Raw genomic sequence first — 23531 nt, forward strand, 5'->3', positions numbered from 1 at the left:
CCTGCCATTCATTAAATACTCCCTTGTTTTGTTACTCGTCCCAACGTGCATCCCCTTGCAATTTTCAGGATTAAGTTCCATCTGCCATTGACCTGCATTTCACCCCACCCGTAACCCTCGATATTAAAGCATTACTCCTCTATTTTCAACACCACTTGGAAGAAGAAATGATTGTGGTGATAAACGCAATGGAGCCCAATCTGGAACATTCTGAAAAGATTTTAACACAAACATAACAAATGACTTATATCTTTGAAATAAGTGAACCAAAGATTACCATACCAGATTTCATACTGAAAGTGATTGCCCTGTGAGAAGACATTTACTATCCAAATACCAACTTCTCAAGAGTTCAGAAGCATTCAACAGAAAATATTCTCCGGAGGTTTGACGAAGGAGATTCTGAGCATGTGTCCAGGCAGGGACGCCTTTAGCTTTGGGTCACAGCGTTTAAATAATTGTCAATAATTCAGAAGAAGATAAATTCCTTTGGTCATTCCATTTATGAGATTCGCAGAAGGGTATATGTCAGAGAACTGTGAATGCTCAGTGGTTTTGTGTATTCAAGGCAAATACGGACAAGGTTTTGCAAACTTAAAGGATTTTTTTTAACTGGATAAGTTCAGGAATGTGTTGGTGAGTTAATCCCAACTTTGTTGACAACAGGGAAGTTTTTAGAGTTCCCTCTTTGATTTCATAAATGTGTATCTCTCGAAAGTTCAAAGAGCCTAGGACACATTTTCTCTGGAAGGTAAAGAGAGAAGGGAAGAATTCATAGAAATCATTTAAATTCTGATTGTTTAATGTGTGGGTGTTGACCAGTTCTTTATTTGTATGTGAGATTAGAACAATTTATACACGGTCATCACTAATAAAACTAATACACAGATTGGGAGTAATAACTGTATGCTGGATTGTCAGAACTTGTCCTATAGAACAATTGGAGACGGTAGTTTTGATGCATTTGTGGGGCATCTTGAACATACAAGGGGAGGCAGGTTATAGATTTACAAAGGGAGCTGGATGTAAATATCAACTAGATTTCTGGATGGAGGGGGCTGGCCTGGATAAATTTGCAACATAAATCAGTTGGGCCAAATGGTATAATCTATTTCGGCAGACTCTTAAGACTTAGAGAACACCCTGCCCGAAGAACCAGGGAGAGAATGTTAATGTGCAGAAAGTATTGAAATTGTCAGAGAGCCGGAAGAGGCCGTTCCCAGTGTGTAACTGTAAAACCACTGTGGATACTGAACAAACTGAACCTAACAGACAGCTGAGAGCCTTGGAGACAAGTTCCCACGATTACAAGACACCAAACAACAGATTGTGAATATAGAAATAAAATGAAACTGACTTAATAATTCTATTTTAATGGAAAGGGAGAACAATACTTTACATAGAAAGAAGATAAACACATTGGTGAAAAGGCAAACATAAACTCCCGGGAAGTTTTAAACCGATATAAATTAATGACATTTGACCATAGATGTGCAGCATCGTTCAGTCCCTTTGAATTTGATAAATCACAATAATGTTCTGTTGGATCTTGCTGTGCTCGGTTGTGGAACACCTCTGGGTTATCCTCGGATGATCATTTCTGGAAAAAAGATTGCCTCACTGATCATAAAATGTTCCCTAGTGCTTTTCTGTCATTAAGAAAAGTAGAAACTGAATTGTACTCTACATCATGGGATCATGCAACGCGGAGGAATGGCATTCGGCCCTTCTGGTAGATGCTGCCCCTTTATAAATGAAATCTAATTCTTCCTAACCCCATTAAAATTTCCCCATATTACCCTGTTTGCCTTTCCTGTGCTGGTACTTGATCATAACCAGTTGGTAATGTCCAACTGCTCATTCACTGTTGAATCTGTTGTCACCACTCATCTTGACAATGCATTCCAGATCAGTAGTACTTGGTGTGTAATATATACCATTTCAGTCCTCGCTGGTTTGTATCGTAATAACAGTGAATTTAGTTCCATCAGATTTAATGTGGTTACAATACCGCAAATGAAGGCATGTTCCTGTGATTCCCATAGTGCATGGTAAAAAAAAGGGGATAAAATATCCACTTTTTTTTAATCCTCCAGATTCCAGTTCCCTGGTGTCCAAGAATCCGCCTCTCCAAACCTCTGCTGCAGGCAACACAGTTACTCTAAGATGTGGATATTCAGGGTTATGTCAGTACACAGTATACTGGTACAGTCAATCCCCAGGACAGGCTCTGGAATTATTGCATCAGGCACACACTTCAGGAGGGGACAACAAAGAAAATGTTGCCGGAGACAGAATTTCTGCTTCTACCGATTCTAGCCAGAAAATCAGCCAGTTAACAATCTCCAAACTGCAACTGAGCGACTCGGCTGTTTATTACTGTGCACTGAGTCAACACACAGCACAGTGATACAGAACACAGAGAGAGAGGTACAGAAACCTCAACATGGTGAGAATTATAGCCATAGTGATACAGAACAGGGAGAGAGAGTGGTACAGAAACCTGAACATGGTGAGGATTATAGACACAGTGATACAGAACACAGACAGAGCGGTACAGAATCCTGAACATGGTGAGGATTATATTGTGGTACCATAGTAGCTGAATCTTCCTTAACTCCCGTGCAATAACCTCCCAGTCCCTAAGGAGAACACTAAGCTCTCTCAATTGCATCCCCTCCCCTCCACAGCACTCCCCACCACCGCCTTTCATCCCCACAGTGATATTCACTGAGTGTACACCATTAGTGGTCTGAACCAACCCAACTGGGACACGACAGAGGGACAGAGAGAGGTGGACGAGACCACAATAGATTTTGTTATGGAATCAAAGGGTGTGTGACATATGGAGAGACTAGAAAGCTCATCTTTGGCAATGGAACCAGGCTGATTGTGGAACCCAGTAAGTAACTAATTCTGGATAATGATTACTCAACATGTTATTTTCCCCCAAGGCTTCCTTGAGACATACCGTCGCTGTGTTATTTCAATTATCACTGTATTTTTTTGTATGGAACGGGTGAGCAGTTCTCACTGGGAATCCAAAGAACGGCTTCGCTGGGCATTGAGATAGAGCAGATGAGAGTTTTATTGTTTCCACAATTCAGGATTGTTTCCTTAAAACATTTAACCGGCCTTTAACATGAAACCCACCTGGTAGCTGGCAAGGAGATGTGTAACTGAAATGGTTGTGTGTAATGTAATTAAATGATATATTGATAGACAGTTAGAAGAGGCCCACCCCGATGGAGTCATGGAGATAGAGAACACTGTAAAACTCGCTTCAACCTAATGAGGGGCAGAAATAACGTAGTCAGGAAAATACCTATCCCCGTTTTAGAGGGATCAATGAGGGGTGTTTGATTTCGGTGGGGATGGGGGTGGCGGTGGATGGTGGGGAGGAGGCATTGATTTAAGGTACGGGATAGGAGATATGAGGGACATCAGGAACTCACTATCTGGTAGGGTCGCGGTTACAGAGACCCTCACAACACTTGGTTATGCACTTTTGATTCCATATCATACACAGTAATGGGACAAATGCTGGAAATGGGATTAGAGAAGTCAGTTGGGTTGTCTTTGGACGGGGCAGACATGAAGGGGGGAAGGGCCTTTGATGTGCTGTAGACTTCTAGTTTATTCCCTGTTGGGAGAGTCTAGGACCAGAGGCTAAACCCCAGAGTAAGGCGTTGCTGATTTAAAGAGAGAGAAGATGAAGCATTTCTTCCTTCAGATTGTATCGGATCTGTGGACTTCTTTATCACAGATGGCTGTATAGGGCTGCCGTTAAGTACTTTCAGCGCTGGGATAGACAGATTTTTAATCCGCAAGAAAACACGGCTGATGGGGATATTGTTGGAAAATGGAGTTGAGGATTATCACATCAGATCAGTCGCGATCTCACTGAATAAGGGGTGGGCCGAGTGGCCTCCTTCTATTCAGAGAAAAGGAAAAAAGTGTATCCTAGAATCGCTACCGTACAGAACGAGGCCATTCAGCCCATCGAGTCTGTACCCACCCGAATTCCACACAGGCCCGATCTTCACAACGTCACATATTTACCCGATTAATCCCATGACTTTACGGTCAATTTAGCTTGGCCAATCAGCCTAACCCGCACATCCTTGGACTCTGAGAGGAAACCGGAGCAGCCGGACGAAACCCACAGGGAGAACACGCGCACTCCACCCAGAGAGTGAGCCGAGGCCGGAATTGAACCTGGGTCTTTGGCGCTGCGAGGTCGTAATGTTAGCTATTGTGCTACAGTGCCGCCCTCCATCAATTTCTTGTCCAAATATTGTTCTCTTTAAAATATTTTCAGAAACACAGTGGGAACTAAGTAGTGTGTGTGTGTGTGTCAGTGTGTGTGTGCATGTGTGCGTGTGCCTGTGTGTGAGTGTGAGTGTGTGTGTGTGTGTCTGTGTGTGTTGTCTATATCGGTCTGTGCATATATGTGTGTCTGCTTATGTGCATGGGCATGTGTGCGTGGACATGTGTGTGTGAGCATATGTGCGCAGGCATGTGTGTTGGACATGTGTGCGTAGGCTTGTGTGCATGTGTCTGTGTGTGTGTGTGTGTGTGTCTGTGTGTGTGTGTGTGTGTGTGAGAGAGAGAGAGAGAGAGAGACAGGCGTCACTCCTCAGACTTTTCTTTGCCAAGGGAATAAGATTGCTAATTCAGTCTCAGCATTCGGTAAATCAATGTAGAAACTTACATGGGATTAAAGCACAGGAAAAATGTGAGTCTAATCGAATGGCACAGCAGTTCGGAAGAGGTAATCCTGTTGTATTCTGATTATTTCCTTTTATTTCTTAAATTTTCAGAGGTGAAAATCCCAAAAGAACCAAAATTGAGCGTCTTTTACCCGCCAGTGCCACCGGGAGCCCCCAACACCACCACCGCTGCAGTATGTTTGGCCTCCGACTTCTCCCCCAAGACAATCAAGCTCTCCCTGTCCAGCGGATCCGACCAGGAGGTCAATGTGGCAAGATCCAGTGTCCTATCGGAGAGCGGGAATTACAGGAGCTCGGGTTTTCTCTCTTTCACCCAATCCGGGAAAACGCCAAACATCACGTGCAAGGCAGTTCACAATAATCAGAATTACTCAGTAAACATCCCACCCACAGCTGAAATTGGTAAGTTTATTTTATTTCCGTTCATGTGATGTGTGTGTCATTGGCTTGACCAGCATTTATTGCCCATCCTAAATTGCCCTTCAGCAGAGGGCATTTAAGAGTCACTTTCAGGCCAGACAATGTAAGAACGGCAGATTTCCTTCCCTAAAGGATATTAGTGAACAAGATGAGTTTTAACGATAATCGACAATAATTTCATTGGTCATCATTAGACTTCTTATTCCGTTTTATTTAATATTCAAATTTCGCATCTGACATGGCGAATTGCGAACACGCACTCGTATCCTGGGTGGTTGGATTGACAATGTCACTGCGCTACTGCCTCCTCTGAGAGTGTTTTATGATAGGAAGAACGTCCACTAAATATTACCCATCCTCTTAACGGCCGAAAAACACTCAATGTCACCGTCACTCAAAATGTTGTCTTTTTGAAAGATTAGCTGACTAATGATTGAAGGCCATTTATTCTAGTCTCGGGACTTCACTGCAGGAGTTCCTCAGTGTCTCAGACCCAATCAGCTTCAGTTGCTTCATCAATCACCTTCAATCCATTGTAAGGTCAGAAGTTGGGATGTTCGCTGATGACTGAACAATGTTCAGCACCATCCATGACACCTCAGATCTTGAAGTAATGCATTACAAATGCAGCAATAGCTGCACAATATCTAGGGTTGGACTGACAAGCTGCCAATAACATTTGCACCACACATGTTCCAGGCAATGACCAATTCCAACAGGAAAGAAGGTAACAATCGGCTCTTGTCATTTAATGGCATTACCATGACTGAAACAAAGAACAAAGAAAATTACAGCACAGGAACAGGCCCTTCGGCCCTCCAAGCCTGCGCTGAACATGCTATCCGACTGAACTAAAACCCCCTACCCTTCCGGGGACCATATCCCTCTATTCCCATCCTATTCATGTATTTGTCCAGATGCCCTTTGAATCTCACTACCATATCTGCTTCCACTACCTCCCCCGGCAGCGAGTTCCAGGCACCCACCACGCTGTGTGTAAAAGAAATCTGCCTCGCACGCCTCCTTCAAACCTGAAATCTATGCTCCTTAGTAATTGACTCTTCCATACTGAGAAAAAAAAAGTTTCTGACTATCCAATCTGTCCATGCCTCTCATAATCTTGTAGACTTCTAAATGGTCAATCCCCACTATCAACATCCTGAGGGTTAACGTTGCTCAGAAACTGAACTGGACTATCCATATAGCTGCTCTGACTGCAACAGCATGTCGGAGATTGGGAATCCTGTGCTGAATAACGTGCCTCTTAATCTCCCCAATCCTCTGCACCATCCACAAGACATAATCATGACTGTGGTAGGGTATTAAACACTTGCCTGGATAAATGCAGCTCCAGCAACACTCAGAAATTTGACACGACCCAGGACAAAGAGGCTCCGTTTAATTAAAAGTTTATTTATTAGTGTCACAAATAGGCTTACATTAAACCTGCAATGAAGTTACTGTGAAAATCCCTGAGTCGCCACACTCTGCGCCTGTTCGGGTATGCTGAGGGAGAATTTAGCATGGCCAATACATCTAATCAGCATGACTTGCAGACTGTGGGACGAAACCGGGGCAGGCAGATCAAACCCACGCTGACACGGGGTAAATGTGCAGACTCTGCACATACAGTCACCCACGCCAGGAATCGAATCCAGGTCCCTGAAGCTGTGGGCGGGGGTTGGGGAGGAAAGGAATGTGTGTGTGTGTGTGTGTGTGTTGGGGGGGCGGTGGGGGGCGGTGGGGGTACAACAGTAGTAAGCATTCTGCCACTGTGCCGCTCTAGCATTAAGTACTCCATTCACAAACATCCACTTCCTCTACCACCGAAGCACAGTGGTAGCAGTGTGTGCCATCCACAAGATACACAGCAGGAATTCTCCAAGTCTCTTTCCGCTGAATCTTCCAAAATCATGACCGTTATCATCTCGGAGGACAAGGGCAGCAGATACCCAGGAACACCATTATCTGGATGTTTCCCTCCAAGTCACTCAGCATCCTGACTTGGAAATATTTTGGCAGTTCCTTCACTGCCGCTCGGTTAAAATGGTGGAACTCCTTCCCTAAGAGCCCTGTGTGTGTATGTACACCTCACAGACTGCAGGGTTTCAAGCAGCAGACTCACAACCATCTTTTGAAGGGGGCAATTAAGCATTGGCAGTAAATACTGACCTGCCATAAGTCCGTAAGTGAATAAAAATAATAAGAGCTAACCATTATAATTCAGGGCACTGTCCAGGACCCACAACTGCTGGTGTATCACCGAATTTAGGAAAGTATTAAATATTAACCAGAGCACTGGAGAATCCCGCTCCTCTGGAGAAGTGTCCTGACATCATTAATCCACTGCAGAGCTAAAATCAGGCCTCGGTTTCACGACTTCTTTGGAAGACAGTGAAATACTGCACCGATGGAATGGCCCGGATTCTGGGGTTTAATCCCTGATGAGTAATCGATCCTACACTCTTTGAACTCAGATTTGGGCCGAACTAGATGGCCGAGTTATCAATGTTTCTCCGTTGTGAATAGTCAAGTGAACAAGTCCAATCGTGTGTTTGATTCTTACTTTCTTCATGGTTATTGGTTATGACAACAACATTATTGGAAGTGATATTGAAAACAAACATGGTTGCAGTAATGCCACTTGTTCACTGAATAAGTCATTTATTTTTGTGCCCTTCCAGATCAAACTAAATGCCTTACAAGTCGACATGATTCCTCGACAGAATCACATGACACGGAAAACGGTATGTACTTTATTCAACATTAATCAAAGGAAAATACTTGCAAATAGACAGATTGATAAGTGGACAGATAGGCAAGGAGACAGAGCCGGAGATCGAATGATAAACATATAGTGAGATGGGGAGAAAGATAGATCGTCACACAGAGTGAAGGAGAGAGATATATCAATCGAGGGATGGGGAGGAATGGTGGGGGGTGGGAGAAAGGTGAGGGAGAGAGAGAAAGAAAGAGAGAGAGAGACAGAGAGAGAGAGAGAGAGAGATTCAGAGTGAAAGAGAGATGAAGATAGATGGACAGGCAGGCAGGTGGGCCGGTGGACAGACAGACGGACAGGATGGACAGACGGACAAAGTCAAGCAGTCAGATAATCAGAAAAAAAACACACATTAGTGGTTTCAGTTGTTTTTTTAGTTCCAAATGATATATGCACCAAACCAGATCTATCTTTTGTTTCTCTCATTTTGCCAGATCGGCTGAGGGTGAACTTTTTGTCTTTGACGGTGATGGGGCTGAGAATTTTGTTTTTCAAGAGCATTGTCTTCAATGTCCTGATGACGGCCAGGGTGTGGCTATTCTAAGGTAAGATCGGTCACCTAAATACGTGCCCAGAAAGACAAAGTGAGATGGACACAGTCCATTGACGGGATCTCGGGAGGCCACTGTTAAGGCAGGCGCTGAAGCTAACCCGTGGAGTGAACAGGAACTTGGATACATTTAGACAAACGAACTCTTACCAAGCGCTCCATCCTCATCGCTTTTCATCCCGGTCCCTCCAACCCCCAACCCCAATCGCAGCCTTGACTTCTTAAACCTCTCCAGAGTTGTGTTTAATTATGGGTGTCACTGATAGACTGGCCTTTTACACCCATCCTCTGGTCTTGAGCTGTGTGGCACTTTCAGAGAGTCGGTGCAGGCTCTATGGGCCAAATCACATCCTTCTGCTCTGTAGGGGTTCTTGTGTACTTGCACTGGCTTCTGAGAATATTAATGGAGAACGTTAATGGAGACCCTAAAGATAAAACGTGTTCTTTTCTTGCTGATCTTTGATGTACTAACACTGTTATTCCTTTCATTCCAAACAGAACTGCATTGGATGACTAAATGGATTCAGGAGTGAACTCATTGACTGGGACATCAAAATCCAGACACTTCCTGATCATAGATTCCACTTCAAGCAATTCAAACTCGCTTGTTTTAAATGGCGGCTTAACTTTTAAATATCCTCATTTCGGTAACTTTTTTCCCACTGTTATTTTGATTTGAAACTCGTGGTTCTGTATGATCTCTACTGCTTATGCGGCACAAACATTTCAATTATGCATTTCAGCAACAGTGTTGAGCTAACATTTATATGGTCTCTGCCTGCATTAGTGTCGGAGACAGTTTTGAAAACAGCATTTTCAATTTTAGGACATATAGAGCTTCGATTTTTATATTCTTTGCTTGGAATAGTACCATCCTATTGCATAGAAAGCAGCCACTCAGCCCACAGTGACAGTGCTAGCCCCTTTACAGGGCAATCTAGCAAATGGCACCTCACCTTTCCCTTTTGTTTGTTTTATTCTGGTAGTTATTTTAAACGTTCTATTTTTATTGCATGCAATTTAAGAGCGTAAGATATATTTAATCAGCAAGGTTCTGATTGGATTTTCACCAAACTCAATAACTCAGTAGTTAGATTTGAATGGTGAGTAGGTAAGCTGGGTTTAAAATGACCCCTAACTGATCCACTCAGTTTTAGTCAGTCTCTATTTTCCTTTTTTTAGTATTTCAAGAGCTAGTGGAGGGAAGGGTGAGTTTGACAGCCTGGAGTTACTTCTCTGAATCAAAGGAAGTCGATCAGAGCGAATATCAGGCGGCTAGTGGGATGCCACCCGCTTATAGATTGTAGCCAAGGTGATATTCTCACTCCCGGACTGAATCTTAGACTCCAGATTTTCCTCCCAGTGTCACGGAGACACCAAACCCCAGCCTGTACATCCGGGTCCTTAGAGATAATCGAGCCACCCTGTGTCACTGCGCAGAGTTTTATCATTACACTGCATTTCACAAATAAGATGAGCAAAGGTTTTTGAATATCTCGCCATTAGCTTAGCCTAAAATCTGATTATTGCTCTCAGGTTATTTCACAGATGGGATATTCACACACATTGAAGATCGTCCGGTCAGTCAGGGGAAGTGAGAGTTATGGGGATATGGGGGTAAAGTGGAGTTGAGGATAATATCAAACCAGCCATGACTTCATCGAACGGTGAAGCAGACCCGGTGGGCTGAATGGTCACTTCTGCTCCTCCGTCTTATGCTCTTCTGGTTCATTAATCACATCTTTGTGCGATTCTGTCACCTTGTTCTTTTGTCATGCGCATTGCTATTAATATTCAATAAATCTGCAGTCTTTACTGAAGGATATCTTCTGTCTCTTTGTTAACGCGCTGTCAAGATATGGTTTGGTCAACAGAGCGCACTTGACGTCGCGCAGCACAAATAGAGGCCATTTGGTCCATCATGAGGATACCAGCTCCCCATTGCAGATCCCACCAATTGGAACCAACTTATTTTTTGAAGTGACACAGTTGGAAGTCCACAGTTTAAACCCTGGTCTCAGGGCGGAGGTTCATTCGCTCGATAGTCATTCCAGTAGAAAGAACAAAGAACAAAGAAATTTACAGCACAGGAGCATGACCTTTCACCCTCCAAGCCTGCACCAACCATGCTGCCCGACTGAGCTAAAACCCTCTGCCCTTCCGGGGAACATATCCCTCTGTTTGCACAGTATGTATGTAATTGTCAAGGTGCCCCATAAAACTCATTACTGTATCCGCTTCCACTACCCTCCCCCCCGCCTCCCATCAGCGAGTTCCAGGCACCCACCATCTTTTGTGTAAAAAACTTGCCTCACATATCTCCTTTAAGCCTTGCTGCTCACACCTTAAACTTATGCCCGCTAGTTATTGACTCTTACATCCTGGGAAAAACCTGCTGATTATACATTCTGTCTATGCATCTCATAATCTTGTAGCCACTTATCAGGTCACCCCCTCAACCTCTGTTGTTCCAATGTAAACAACCCAAATTTCTCTAACCTCTCCTCGTTGTGAATGCCCTCCACACGAGGCAACATTCTGGTAAATATTTTGTGTACCCTCTCCAAAGCGTCCACATCTTGCAGGTAGTGAGGCAACCAGGATTGATCACGATGTTCCAAGTGCGGCCCAACTAAGCTTCTAGAAAGCTACAACATGACTTGCCATTTTTTCAACTCAATGCCCCAGCCGATGAAGGCAAGCATGCCGTATGCCTTCTTGACTACCTTCTCCACTTGCATTGCTACTTTCAGTGACCTGTGTACCTGTACACCCAGATCCCTCTACCTATCAATACTCTTAAAGGTTCTGCCATTTACTGTATATTTCCTATCTGTTTTAAAGATTCCAAAATGCATCATCTCACATTTGTCCAGATTAAACTCCATCTGCTATCCCTTTAGTCAAGCCTCCAACTGATATATATCCTGCTGTTTCCTCATCGCTATCCGCAAATCTACGAACCTTTGTGCTGTTCTCAAACTTATTAATCAATTCAGTTACATTTTCTACCAAATTATTTATAGCAATGGTCCCAGCAGTAACCCTGAGGAAAGCCCTTGTCACAGCCCTCCATTCAGAAATGTTTTGTTTTGGTGGTCTTATCATTATGCTGCCGTCTCCACCCCCTCTCCCCCCAGCCCCTGCCCTACCCCACCCGTCTAAAAATATAACAACGAAAAACAATGGGGATTAAGGTATTGGGAGAGGGGAAGCTTCCTAATAGGAATGAGGGAATTGAGGAGCTAACTGCACCAGGCTGGGAAAGCGAGAACAATCCCAAAATGCCCCCAACACCCAAAGAGGAACGTTCCTCCTGTGCCTGGTTTACCTTCATCGGCTGCAGTGGTAATTCTGGTCATTAGGGATGGGCTATAAATGTTGGCCAGGACAGTGACTCCCACACACAATGTATTTGTTACTTCACTCATTGATAAGTGCATTGTGGGCAGGGCCAGAATGTATTTCCCATCCCGAATCACCATTGAACCGTGTGGCTTATGTTGACCGTGGTGTTCTACTTAAAGTCTCATGTACTGAATCAGATGGGTTTCAGTAACAATTGACTCATGGTTCGATTGTTGAATTCCAGATTGTTTTTATTGAATTCAGGTTTCTCTAACTGCCATGGCTGGAATTCAATCCTCATGTATGCTCAAAGCATTAGCTCTGGCTTTCTGGATTAATCACCATGCCATTATAAGATGCCGTTATAACATCCCTGAAGGGAGAGGGGGAACAATTTATCATGATGGGTTTTGTGTCCGTGTTAAAATAGAATTGCAGATAGAATACATTGCAGAAAGAGGCCATTCGGTCCATCGAGTCTGCACTGACTCTCAGAAAGAGAAATCAATCCAGACCCTCCCCTCTGCCCACGGTCAATCCTGCACATCTGTGGGATACAAAGGTGCATTTTGGTCTGGCCAATACACCCAAACTGCACATCCTTGGACTGAGGTAGGAGGCTCGACCATCCGGATAAAACCGATGCAGATACGGGGAGAACGTGCAAATTTAACAAAGGCAGCTACCCAAGGCTGGATTCGAACCAGTGTCTCTGGCACTGCAGAGCTAACCACAGTGCTTAGGACTCTGGATGACTTGCCCAGGGACCGTTCCTCCTAGCATCAAACTTTAGTGTGACTGCTCAACCTCTACTTGGTATTTTAAGCGGAATGATCCAGCTCTCTTACAGGAATGACACAAATTATATTCTCAGTCCCGAAGTTCATGCTCTGAAAATCCTATCAGGTGTTTATTTTCTTTTGCTTCTTGGCAGCAGGAGGGTTGATTGACTTTGGGTTGCTTATTTTGATAGAAACTGTTGAGATGTAATGATACAAGCGTTCACTGCTGATTGGGGGAACCAGGGTCTGGTTGACAAGGCGACCAACGGCAGAATGGAGTCCGCCGAGTGTGCGGTTTCACTCAACAGGTCGCTGAGCCTCTCAGTTTGTTCAAAGATCAGAACTTGTGGTTTAATCACCCGGGACTGGAAACTCCAGCAGCGAGATGGCAGTTAGTCAGAGCCGGGGGGAGTGGTGAGAGGCCAGGTGTTGCCAACTGTCGACAAGCCTGAATCTTTTCAGAGACTTTCCCAGCGACTGAAGCTGCAGGAGATTTCTGCAGAAGACAGTTCCAAAGGCACACAGGCCTCTGAAAGGAGAAACAATTCTTTTATTCGCTCTCTTTCCAATCTGTCCCGCGAAGGTTAAACATTCCGTCAGCTTCCACTCTCACACCGCTGTCCCCATCATCCCTCCGACCCCCACACCCCCCACACTCCTCCAAAAGATCATATATGTTTCAAACAATCATCACTCAATCTTCTATACTCCAATGGATTCTGTCCGATCTTTCCTCGTATCACCCCATCCCAAGTCCCCACTCAAGTGGAACGTGTTAAGAAAGAAAATCTGTGTTCTTTACACAGTCTGCCCTTCATGTGACTCCTGACACACAACATTTTTATTCATTCATGGAACATGGGCGTTTATTGCCCATCTCCAGTTGCCCTTGGAGGGCAGCTGACAGTCAGCCACATTGATGTGGCACTAGACTCACGTGCCGGCCTAACCTGGTAAGCACGGCAGATTTCCTTCCCTAAAGGACATAGTGACCCAGATTTTTTTTTTCTCTGACAATTGACAATGATTTCGCTGTCATCAGTCGATTCAAAATTTCAGGGGTTTTTTTTATTGAATTGTGTTTCAAGCACGGGACCCCAGAAGATTGGCTGAGTTTTTGGATTGTTACTCTAGAGATAATATCACCACGCCATTCCGTCCCCTGGTTGACTGTGAACTATGATCTGAGATGGCCATTAGCAAACCATATCTGAAAGCGTGTGTATCTATGTGTGTGTGTGTGTGAATCTGTGTGTGTGCGTGTGCGTATCTTTGTGTGTGTGTGTGTGCATGTGTGCGTTTATATCTGTGTGTCATTTTGCCTGAGACAATCTGCCTGTCTTTGTCCATGTCTGTGTGTGTGTGTGTGTGTTTCAGCTTTTGTCTAACAGAGTTTGCGTTGTCTGAGTGTGTGTGCATGTTTGAGTGTGAGTTTTTCTGTGTGCTTGTTTGTTTGAGTCTGTGTATGTGTGTGTCTGAAAGTATGTGTGCGTGAGAGTTTGTGTGTGTGTGTGTGTGTGTGTGAGAGAGAGAGAGAGAGAGAGATTGCCCACACACACACACACACACACACACACACTCTCTCTCTCTCTGTCTCTCACGCACACATACTTTCACACACGCACATACACATACTCAAACAAACAAGCACACAGAAAAGATCACACTCAGACATGCCCACTGTTCAAGGGCAATTAGAAAGAGCAACACAAAACCAGAAAATGCTGGAAAGGTTCTGCCGCGCTGACATCATCTGTGAAGAGAGAATAGTGTTAACGTTTCGAGTCCAGATGTCCGTGACGAATTGTCAAGGAGACTCTAAACTTTGGTTCTATTCTCTCTCCGCAGATACTGTCAGACCCACTGACATGTTCCAGAATGTTCTGTTTTGTTTTTGTTTTGGATTAACGAATCCGCAGTAATTTGTGTTTCGGACCAGTAACAATTTTTGGCTTTGCGAACAACGCTCATAGACAAATGAATGAAAATTATTGAGAAAGAATCTAAGAATTAACAAGTTCCTGTTTAGCCGATTCTTCAGGCAGCAACCGTTAATGAATCAAATGAAAGTGTTACACTGCATTCAATCCTGTTACTCATCCAGGTTATATATTCGAAACCGAGCTAACTCGGCCTAACGAACACCATTTTGTTATCTCAATGAGCTAAAAAAAAGATTGTATTTGCCGTTGACACAGGTCCCACTGCATGTTATATTTTCGATTCTGTAATCATTCTCTTTTGAAAGTCACCCCAGAAAATGTTTACTCTGGTCTTTGAGACAATGAATCCCAGAGCCGAACAGTTGGCGATGTAAACCCGAATCGCTCATCATCGATTTCAGGAACAGTTCTTGCTACGCCTCTTACACGTGCACCTTACGAAGCCACCATGAAAGTTTAATATGTATACAGTAACATATAGGCTCCTGAGAAGTCACAGTTTGTCACTTGGCCTCTCTCCCCCTGCTCTGCCAGTAAACAAGATGATGGCTGAACTTATTTTAAGCTTCTGCCAACCCTGATCACATTTCACCTTTCTTGTTTACTAAGAATCCAGCTCCTTCTGCCTTCTGAAGGAGGGACTTCCAGGGGCACATGACCCTCTGAGAGGAAAACCTTCCCACTCTCCTCTCTCCAAAAGTGCGACCTCCTTTTTTTAAAGAGTGCCCTTGGGGTTTCACTGGAACATTGCAGCAGGATAAAGAGGGACTCGTAGGCAGGGAGAGCGAGGATGAAAACAGGTTATGAGTGGGAACTCTCGAAATGAGCCACACATTTCTTCTCAGGGACGAAACCAGCGTAGGCCAATGAGCAGCAATTCAGACAAAAACAGGAAACGCTGCCTGCACTAAGCCAGTCAGTAACTGTGTAAGTGAGAAACCGAGTTCAGGTTTCAGACTGATGTCTTTGTTATGAGGGCTGGAAGATGTAAGAGATGAAGAGTTATTTTTATTCTTCTGCCCCATGTGGTTGTTGTAACCTCTCGCCTCTTGTCTAAATAAATATTTCAGAAGATCGGTAAATATTGGCCACATTTCTCTCGGTCTTGCCTCACACACAGTCCAGGTTGTAGGCAGATTTCCTTTCTGAAAGAACATAAAAACTAGAAGCAGGAATAGGCCATCAGGTAAAAGGAAAAGTGAACATGCAATGAGCCTGAGCTACTATAACTGCTTCAGTGCAAGTGAGACCAGAACCTTGCAGTCATGGAGTATAGTGGGCAATCCCTCTCTCTCTCTCTCTCTCTCTCTCACACACACACACACACACACTCACGCACAAATACTTTCACACACGCACATACACATACTCAAACAAACAAGCACACAGAAAAGATCACACTCAGACATGCACACACACTCAGGCAACAACGCAAACTCTCTTAGACAAAAGCTGACAGACACACACACACACACAAACACAGAAGTGGACAAAGACAGACAGATTGTCTCAGGCAAAATGACCCAGAGACATAAATGCACACATGCACACACACGCATACAGACACACACACACACATACACACACACAGATACACACGCTGTCAGATAAACACACATGGACGCGCGCTGATACACACTGACAAACAAACACAGACACACACACTCACAGGCAACACATATATAAAGACACTCAAACAAGGACACAGAAGCACAGACACTCACAGAGCAGACACAAATGTTCAGATAAACTCAGACACACATTCACACACACTACCTTTCAGCTAAATACATACACTCAGATAAACAAACAGGCACAGCCACACACAAACAGAGTTTCCAAAATCGTATGCATGGGTGCACCTACACAGAGTCAGATACAGACACTGCTTTCTGTTAGCCCTATCGATGGGTGGGATGGAGGAGTGAGCTGGTTTTTAATAAGAAACAAGAGGAAAAATGAAGATTTTTTTTGAGACAAAGCTGATTTTTCCGGATACTCCCACCTGCCCCGTGTTCCACCCAAATACATTTGCCCCAGTGTCAGCAAGGTGGTCCAGTGGTTAACACTGCAGCCTCACTGTGCTAGGGACCTGAGGGTCATTTGCACGTTTTCCCCGTGTCTGAGTGGGTTTTCTCCGGTTTCCTTCCCCAGTCTGAAAGACGTGCTGGGTTAGGGGGCATTGGGCCGGGCTTAAATTCTCCCTCAGTGTTACCCCAACAGGAATGTGGAGACTAGCGGAATTCTCACAGTAAGTTCATTGCAGTGTTAATTTAAGACGATTTATTAGTGACACTGATAAATAAACTTAAACTGCAGGTCAAGGTGCTGCTGTGACAATGCAACCCCTTGTTTAAACACTCTGCAATGCTGAGACTGGGGAGAGGAGTGAACAACAGGGAGCAGCATTGCAGCTTCTCTCCCCCCATTGAAACTGGGATTGTTGCTCCATCTGCTGCACCATCCCCACCACATCCACTGGGGGGCAATCTGGACAATGGGCTGCAGGCAGACCTCACTGCGCCTGCGCCACAATCACACCCACCGCCAGCGGCGGCCATCTTTCGTTGCCAGGGGAGACGGCCGGCGGCCATCTTGCGTTGCCAGGGGAGATGGCGTCCCGCGCGCTGCACTCTGGGGGGATTCCCCTCCTGCACATGCGCCCAGACAGTTACATTTGAATCTTTTAATATTTTGAATCTTGATGATTATTATTCACATCCTCACCCGTCAGACTTTCGGTTCCTTCTCCATTCGGGAAAATCGTTTCTGTTTTTTATTCCGTCTGCTTTTCAATCACACCCGCGCGGTGCGCTCTGGGAAAATACTACAGCACATGCGCGGTTCCGCCACCTGCCTCTTTATAAAAATATGTATTTTATTTAATTTTAATCCCGCTCCTGGCGGGATTTCCGGGTGGAAATTTCTCTCACTTTGTACATTTCTGAACCGCCGCTTTTTCCTCGATGGGGGGGGGGGCTGGCAGTGACGTCACGGCAACATGGCGGCTGCCCCCACCTCTCTGCAGGACCCGGATGTTCCGCCAACGAGCAGCATCCGGGCCGGAGTGGGCAAGAGGTGACACTGGGCCGAGCAGCGCCCGGGCGTGTTACAGCGACCCCCGGTGGTCAGGAAGGGAAATAGCAGCAGCACAGTCTCTGCCCAAAGGCTTCCCCAGTTCAGCTGCTCAGAGACACTGGGAACCTCTTCAACTGGAAACTTCAGCTTCTCACATTCACCCCCCTGTGTTCAGTCATTGTTTAATAGACAAGCTCTGTAGGGAAATCAGAAACAACTTGTTCACATTAAAAGGGGATGGGAATCTGGACCATTCTGCTCAAAAAGCTCTGCTCGCCCTGAAATTTCAATTGAAATGTTCAAGATGAGAATTTATAGATACAAGTCATGTTGCATGTGGAACGCTCATGATGCCACAGTAAGATCAGTATAGACATCTCACAGGGTTGTGTGACTGGAGAAGATGTCAGAGGTGGAGTGGTTAAATATAGAGCTACGGAGTCTGAAGCTCAGTTTTGGGTAAAGAAAAACGGCAGTACAAAGAACAAAGAAAATTACAGCCCAGGATCATGCCATTCGGCCCTTCAAACCTTCACTGACCATGCTGCCCCACTTAACTAAAACCCCTGATCCTTCCGGGACCATATCCCTGTATTCCCACCCTATTCATGTACTTGTCAACTGACTTAAAAGTCGCAACTGCATCCGCTTCTACTATCTCTCCCCGGCAGCGAGTTCCAGGAACCCACTACTCTCTGTGCAAACAATCTGCCATGTCCATCTCCTTTAAACCTTGCCCCTCGCACCTTAAAGCATGCCTTCAGCGGCCGGGCCATTTTGTTCCTGAACATTATCTGAATCTCGATGTTACACCCATAGTATCTTCGCTCTGGCCTCAGCCTCAAATGCTTTGTGTCAAATAACAAATGATAAATTGTTTGATGCATTGCCAGGAAAGAAACGTTCCTATTTTGACATCTGCACATGTCAGCAAGTCATCCAGTCTACAAGACCATTTAATAGGTTTAGGTGCAGACTAACATAGTTAATCACCATCTGAAACATGCTAGCGTGAGGGAAGTCTGTATGATTTCAGTTTGGTGCTGAATATTATCAGAATCTCGATGTTACAGTCATATTATCTTTGCACTGACCTCAGCTTGAAATGCTTTCTCCAAAATCAGAAATGCTGAATTTTATGAAAAAATTGACAAAATTGTGTAAATTCACAAAGACATGTTGAATTTTGTCCAAAATGTATTTGCGGTTAGCATTTATTTAATATCCTAATCTTATTGAATGTTTTTTTTCCGAAAAGGTAACGTAAAATAGTCGGTCGCTGTTCATTAGCAATCTCCTAACATTACCTTCTCCAGAGAAGCTGAAAATATGCTTGCCAACATTTGTCTGAATAAATATAAAGATATTAAATACTTTTTTCATCGAAAGTAACAAGGAATTTGTAAGCACCTTTTAAAGGTTTGTACTGAGCCAACCAGGAGTCAAACCTGGAATTTTCAGATCTGTAGTCAGACGCGTTATCCATTGCGCCACTGGCCCACGCGTGGTTGTTAGGATAGTTGTTACATATTAGCTCGATGTTTCGAAAGTTTCAGGCACAAGAGCTGTCAGAAAGTTTGCTTTTACTTGTGAGGAAAAGGTCCATTATTGAGATTGTCTTTATTCATTTACTACCAATCCTAATTGCCCTTGAGTTGAGTAACAGCAGTTGAACAGGCTGTCAATTTTTTCTTTCGATTAGGATTTGGTGATAAGAACATAAGAACATAAGAAATAGGAGCAGGAGTAGGCCATCCAGCCCTTCGAGCCTGCCCCGCCATTCAATAAGATCATGGCTGATCTGTCGCTGCTCAGTTCCACTTTCCCGCCCTCTCCCCATAACCCTTAATCCCCTCTCCTATCAAAAACCCATCAACCCGCGTCTTAAAAATATTTAGCGAGGCAGCCTCCACCACTTCAACGGGCAGAGAATTCCAGAGATTCACCACCCTTTGAGTGAAGAAGTTCCTCCTCAACTCCGTTCTAAACCGCCCCCCTTTTAACTTGAGACTGTGCCCCCTGGTCCTATTGTCTTTTTTGAGCGGGAAGAGTCTTTCCACCTCTATCCTATCCATCCCATTCATCATCTTATACGTCTCAATGAGATCTCCTCTCATTCTTCTAAACTCTAACGAGTACAAGCCCAGTTTATTCAGCTTCTCCTCATAGCTCAATCCCCTCAACTCCGGTATCAGCCTAGTAAACCTCCTCTGCACTCCCTCTAAGGCCAAAATATCTTTGCGCAGGTGCGGCGCCCAAAAATGCACACAGTACTCCAGTTGCGGCCTCACCAATGCCCTACACAGCCGCAGCAAGACCTCCCTACTTTTATATTCAATCCCTAAAAACTTAAACGAAAACCTAAACGATAAACTTAAACGAAATGCCCTTCAGCCAATCCATCATCTGTATTTGCAAATTAAAACAAGGTTCTGCCGAGATTCGAATTCGGATCGCTGGATTCAGAGTCCAGAGTGCTCAGCATTACACCACGGAACCCAACACATGGCGAAACTTGAAAATCGTGGATCAATACTTGTGCCAATTTGAACAGCAGGGATAAATACCAGTCCCGTTGTACAATTATTCATATTTATATTTCCCTTGCTGGTTCCTCCTGTAAAAGCGAGTAGGCTCCCTTCCACTGCATTAAATTTCATTGTAACTGACCACATTCAAACGCCAATGTTTGCATCGAATTGATATAAACCTTACTGCAGTAAATCCACTGAACAACATCAGCTTTTCACAGCTCTGCTTTCATCACACTGGAAGCCAATGTGAAAAATATAAACAATTTCAAATCTTAACAGACAGGAAGGAGTGTGTGGGTGCGGACAATCGGCGCTGTGCACATTCCTGTAACCAGTATCTGGGAGAATCAGGTCGATGGGATCCTTGTGGTCTCGTGGTTAGGATTCGGTTCTTTCAGATGTCGCAGACTGGCCTCGATATATGAAGATTTAATGCATTTTTTAATGTAAGAGTAAAAAGTTTTGGGGTTTTAAGAACATAAGAACATAAGAAATAGGAGCAGGAGTAGGCCATCTAGCCCTTCGAGCCTGCCCCGCCATTCAATAAGACCATGGCTGATCTGTTGTGGCTCAGTTCCACTTTCCGGCCCTCTCCCCATAACCCTTAATCCCCTCTCTTATCAAGAACCCATCAACCCGCTTCTTAAAAATATTTAGCGAGGCAGCCTCCACCACTTGCCAAGGACTTCTCATGCCCCCTACTAGCTCTCCTAAGCCCTATTTTTCAACTCATTCCGAGCTAACTTGTAACCCTATATCCGTGTTATCAAGTGTTGAACGTGGAAGTTTGGCCTGGTGTCGCACTGGGTACCAGCTTTAAAGAAATGTAGCAACTTAAAGCTTTTGCAGAATGGCATGATGCGTATTGTAGTGATATGAGTTGAGTGTAAGAGACAGTGTGCAAATGGTTTGAACACGTTTTAAGCGTGTTTAAACTGATGTGGTGAAAGCAGAGGCGTATTTAGGAGAATGAGGCGGTGTGAGAGGGGGACTGTTGCAGATTGCTTGTGTTTTGGAGGAAGGCTGAAAGTTTGAGATGTGGTTATGAATGAAAGGAAGGTGTTGAACAGCATGAGAGGCTTGTGCAATGTTGAGTGTGAGATTTGAGTGAGAGCATTTGTGGGCATTTGGGGAACGAAAGGATAAAGTCAGAAAATTACAATGCTGCTGAGTGTGAAGGAAGAGAGAGCATGTGGGGAGTAGTAACAGCAAGAGTAGCATTGGTGGTTCAGTGGTAGAATTCTCGCCTGCCACGCGGGAGGCCCGGGTTCGATTCCCGGCCAATGCAAAGCTTCTTCTTTCTCCGTTCACTCTGTAAGTTGACGCGAATCTCCTGTCAAAATTAGGAGAAAACAAGGGAAATATTAAGTATTGGAACAAATCGCGAGGGAAATGGATCACGATATTCGGAAGGAGGTGTAGTTGTGAATGGTGTTATTGATGATTGAGTGGAAAGTATTGGATCGTTGGGCTACTGGTGGTTCGTTCTCCTTCCCTCCCGTTGAATTCCTGCCTGTGATAAGAAACATGGATTCATTTTACCTGCCCGTTCATAGGAGAAAGGGAATAATCAACACACTACAGCAGTGCTGCGGGATCAACGGAACTAAAGAGACTTGTATAGAATTGTAAACAGTGCGGTCATGCTGCAGTTCCGGAACAGGTTTTCAGAAATAGAATTGTGGTCATTGACACACTAGTTTAGAATATATGTGATTGCTGTTGTCTCAGTCTCTGTGGCGCAATTGGTCAGCGCGTTCGGCTGTTAACCGAAAGGTTGGTGGTTCGAGACCACCCAGGGACGCATTTTTGCTATTTCTCTCAGTATCAGCATTCACGGGTAAATAGTTGCCTGCTTCAACTCATTGAAAAGTTTGGAACGACGAGAGAGAATTTGGTCGTGTACAAGCCGAGACATTGTGTGTACCTCTGATTCTGTGCGTGCCCTTGTATCTTTCGAGTTACCAGGATCTCCACATGTCTGCGTCTGAATCTAGTGTGCGCCTGAATCTGTGTGTGTGTGTGTGTGTGTGTCTATCCCTGAAAATGTCTGATTCTTTGCACCTTTTTTAAGACTAAACCGTGGAAATGTCTGATAAACGAATTGCAGAGGGCAGCAATGTTTACCCACTAAGATTCTGAATTTGATTACCGTCTGATAACTGCATCGAATGTGCAATTTGAAGTTTCAAATAATCCCGACTTCAATCTCCAGACATTATCTCCCAATGGGAAATGAAGAACACGATTTATCTGCGGTGCCTGGTTATAAAAAGGGCGAATACGCCAGCCGAGAGCCTTCTACAAACTCCAATCTCGGACAATATCGTTCAATATTTATATTTCAGTAACTGGTTCGCAGACTCACAAGCCCCAGCGCCTGCAGTCTCTGTGTTCTCTGTGTGTGTGGTCCGCCAGCAGATGGCGGTGATGTATCATTTTAATCACAAGGTTAGTGCAGCAGGTTTGAGGAGATATTTGAGGACAATTTATTTCCCTGTTTCCATGGAAAGGGAATAATCAGTAAAGCAATGGCATTAATATCTCTGTCAGTAACATTCACAGGAAAATCTGGCAGAAGGATAGCGAATTTAATACTTGCATTCATATTTACCTTCCCGCTCGTGAACATGTCGATTACCAGCTAATTATTGAATAACCTTACATTTTAGTGATTTAAAGATTTGTCTATTTTATCATCCAGACATTATCAAATAATATTTCATTATAATTGGATACATGCCTCTTTTTCGCTGGATTTTCCATTCCTCTGCGCTCATTTTTTTCCTTAGTCCGTTCAGAAATCCAGCCGAACCCTGCCTCTATAATATGTTCTGTGTATATGTAAATATAGTTCCTTGTTATAATTTTTGACTTCAGCACAATTCGAGCCCTAACTCACTCTGATCTATAACACAATTTCATCCACACAATTATATTGCACTTTTTAGTTAACATCCATCTATTCTTCTCGCTCTTTGTTCGATTCCATCTATTAGACACATTTGATAGAAAAACAGTTAGTGAAAAAGTGTCTTCTTTTTTAGTGATACACGGGTGTCTTCAGTAGTGCATGACATAGAGCCTAGCACAATAATATCTGAGATGGAGCCTAATGTAACGTAAGTGGACTCTTGACTAAGTAATAATAGTTCAGAGACGATGATTTGTAGCATTTATCATGGCATGTCCACATGTATTAATAAATGAAGCGGCATGTAATGTAGTGTAAACAGTGCAAAGTCTATTGCAATAATGATTCAAATGAGTCAAACGCAGTATATAAAGAGACATGGCCTAGTGCATTACTGTACAAGACTGCACCAAATGTGTGATTGTAGTGAACACTGCCATGAACAGTCAT

At 44.1% G+C, this 23531-nt stretch overlaps 2 non-coding genes across 2 annotated transcripts; both read left to right on the forward strand.

Annotated features, from left to right (window-relative positions):
• The first annotated feature begins 21384 nt into the window (after positions 1-21384).
• Positions 21385-21455, forward strand: trnag-gcc (transfer RNA glycine (anticodon GCC)). Its single transcript has one exon. It is a non-coding gene; the product is annotated as a tRNA-Gly (tRNA).
• A 442-nt stretch (positions 21456-21897) lies between these two features.
• trnan-guu (transfer RNA asparagine (anticodon GUU)) lies at positions 21898-21971 on the forward strand. The gene has a single exon. It is a non-coding gene; the product is annotated as a tRNA-Asn (tRNA).
• Positions 21972-23531: the final 1560 nt, after the last annotated feature.

This window comes from Carcharhinus amblyrhynchos, unplaced genomic scaffold (assembly GCF_965287045.1).
Source record: "Carcharhinus amblyrhynchos unplaced genomic scaffold, sCarAmb.v2.hapA scaffold_38, whole genome shotgun sequence".
NCBI classification, from domain to species: domain Eukaryota; kingdom Metazoa; phylum Chordata; class Chondrichthyes; order Carcharhiniformes; family Carcharhinidae; genus Carcharhinus; species Carcharhinus amblyrhynchos.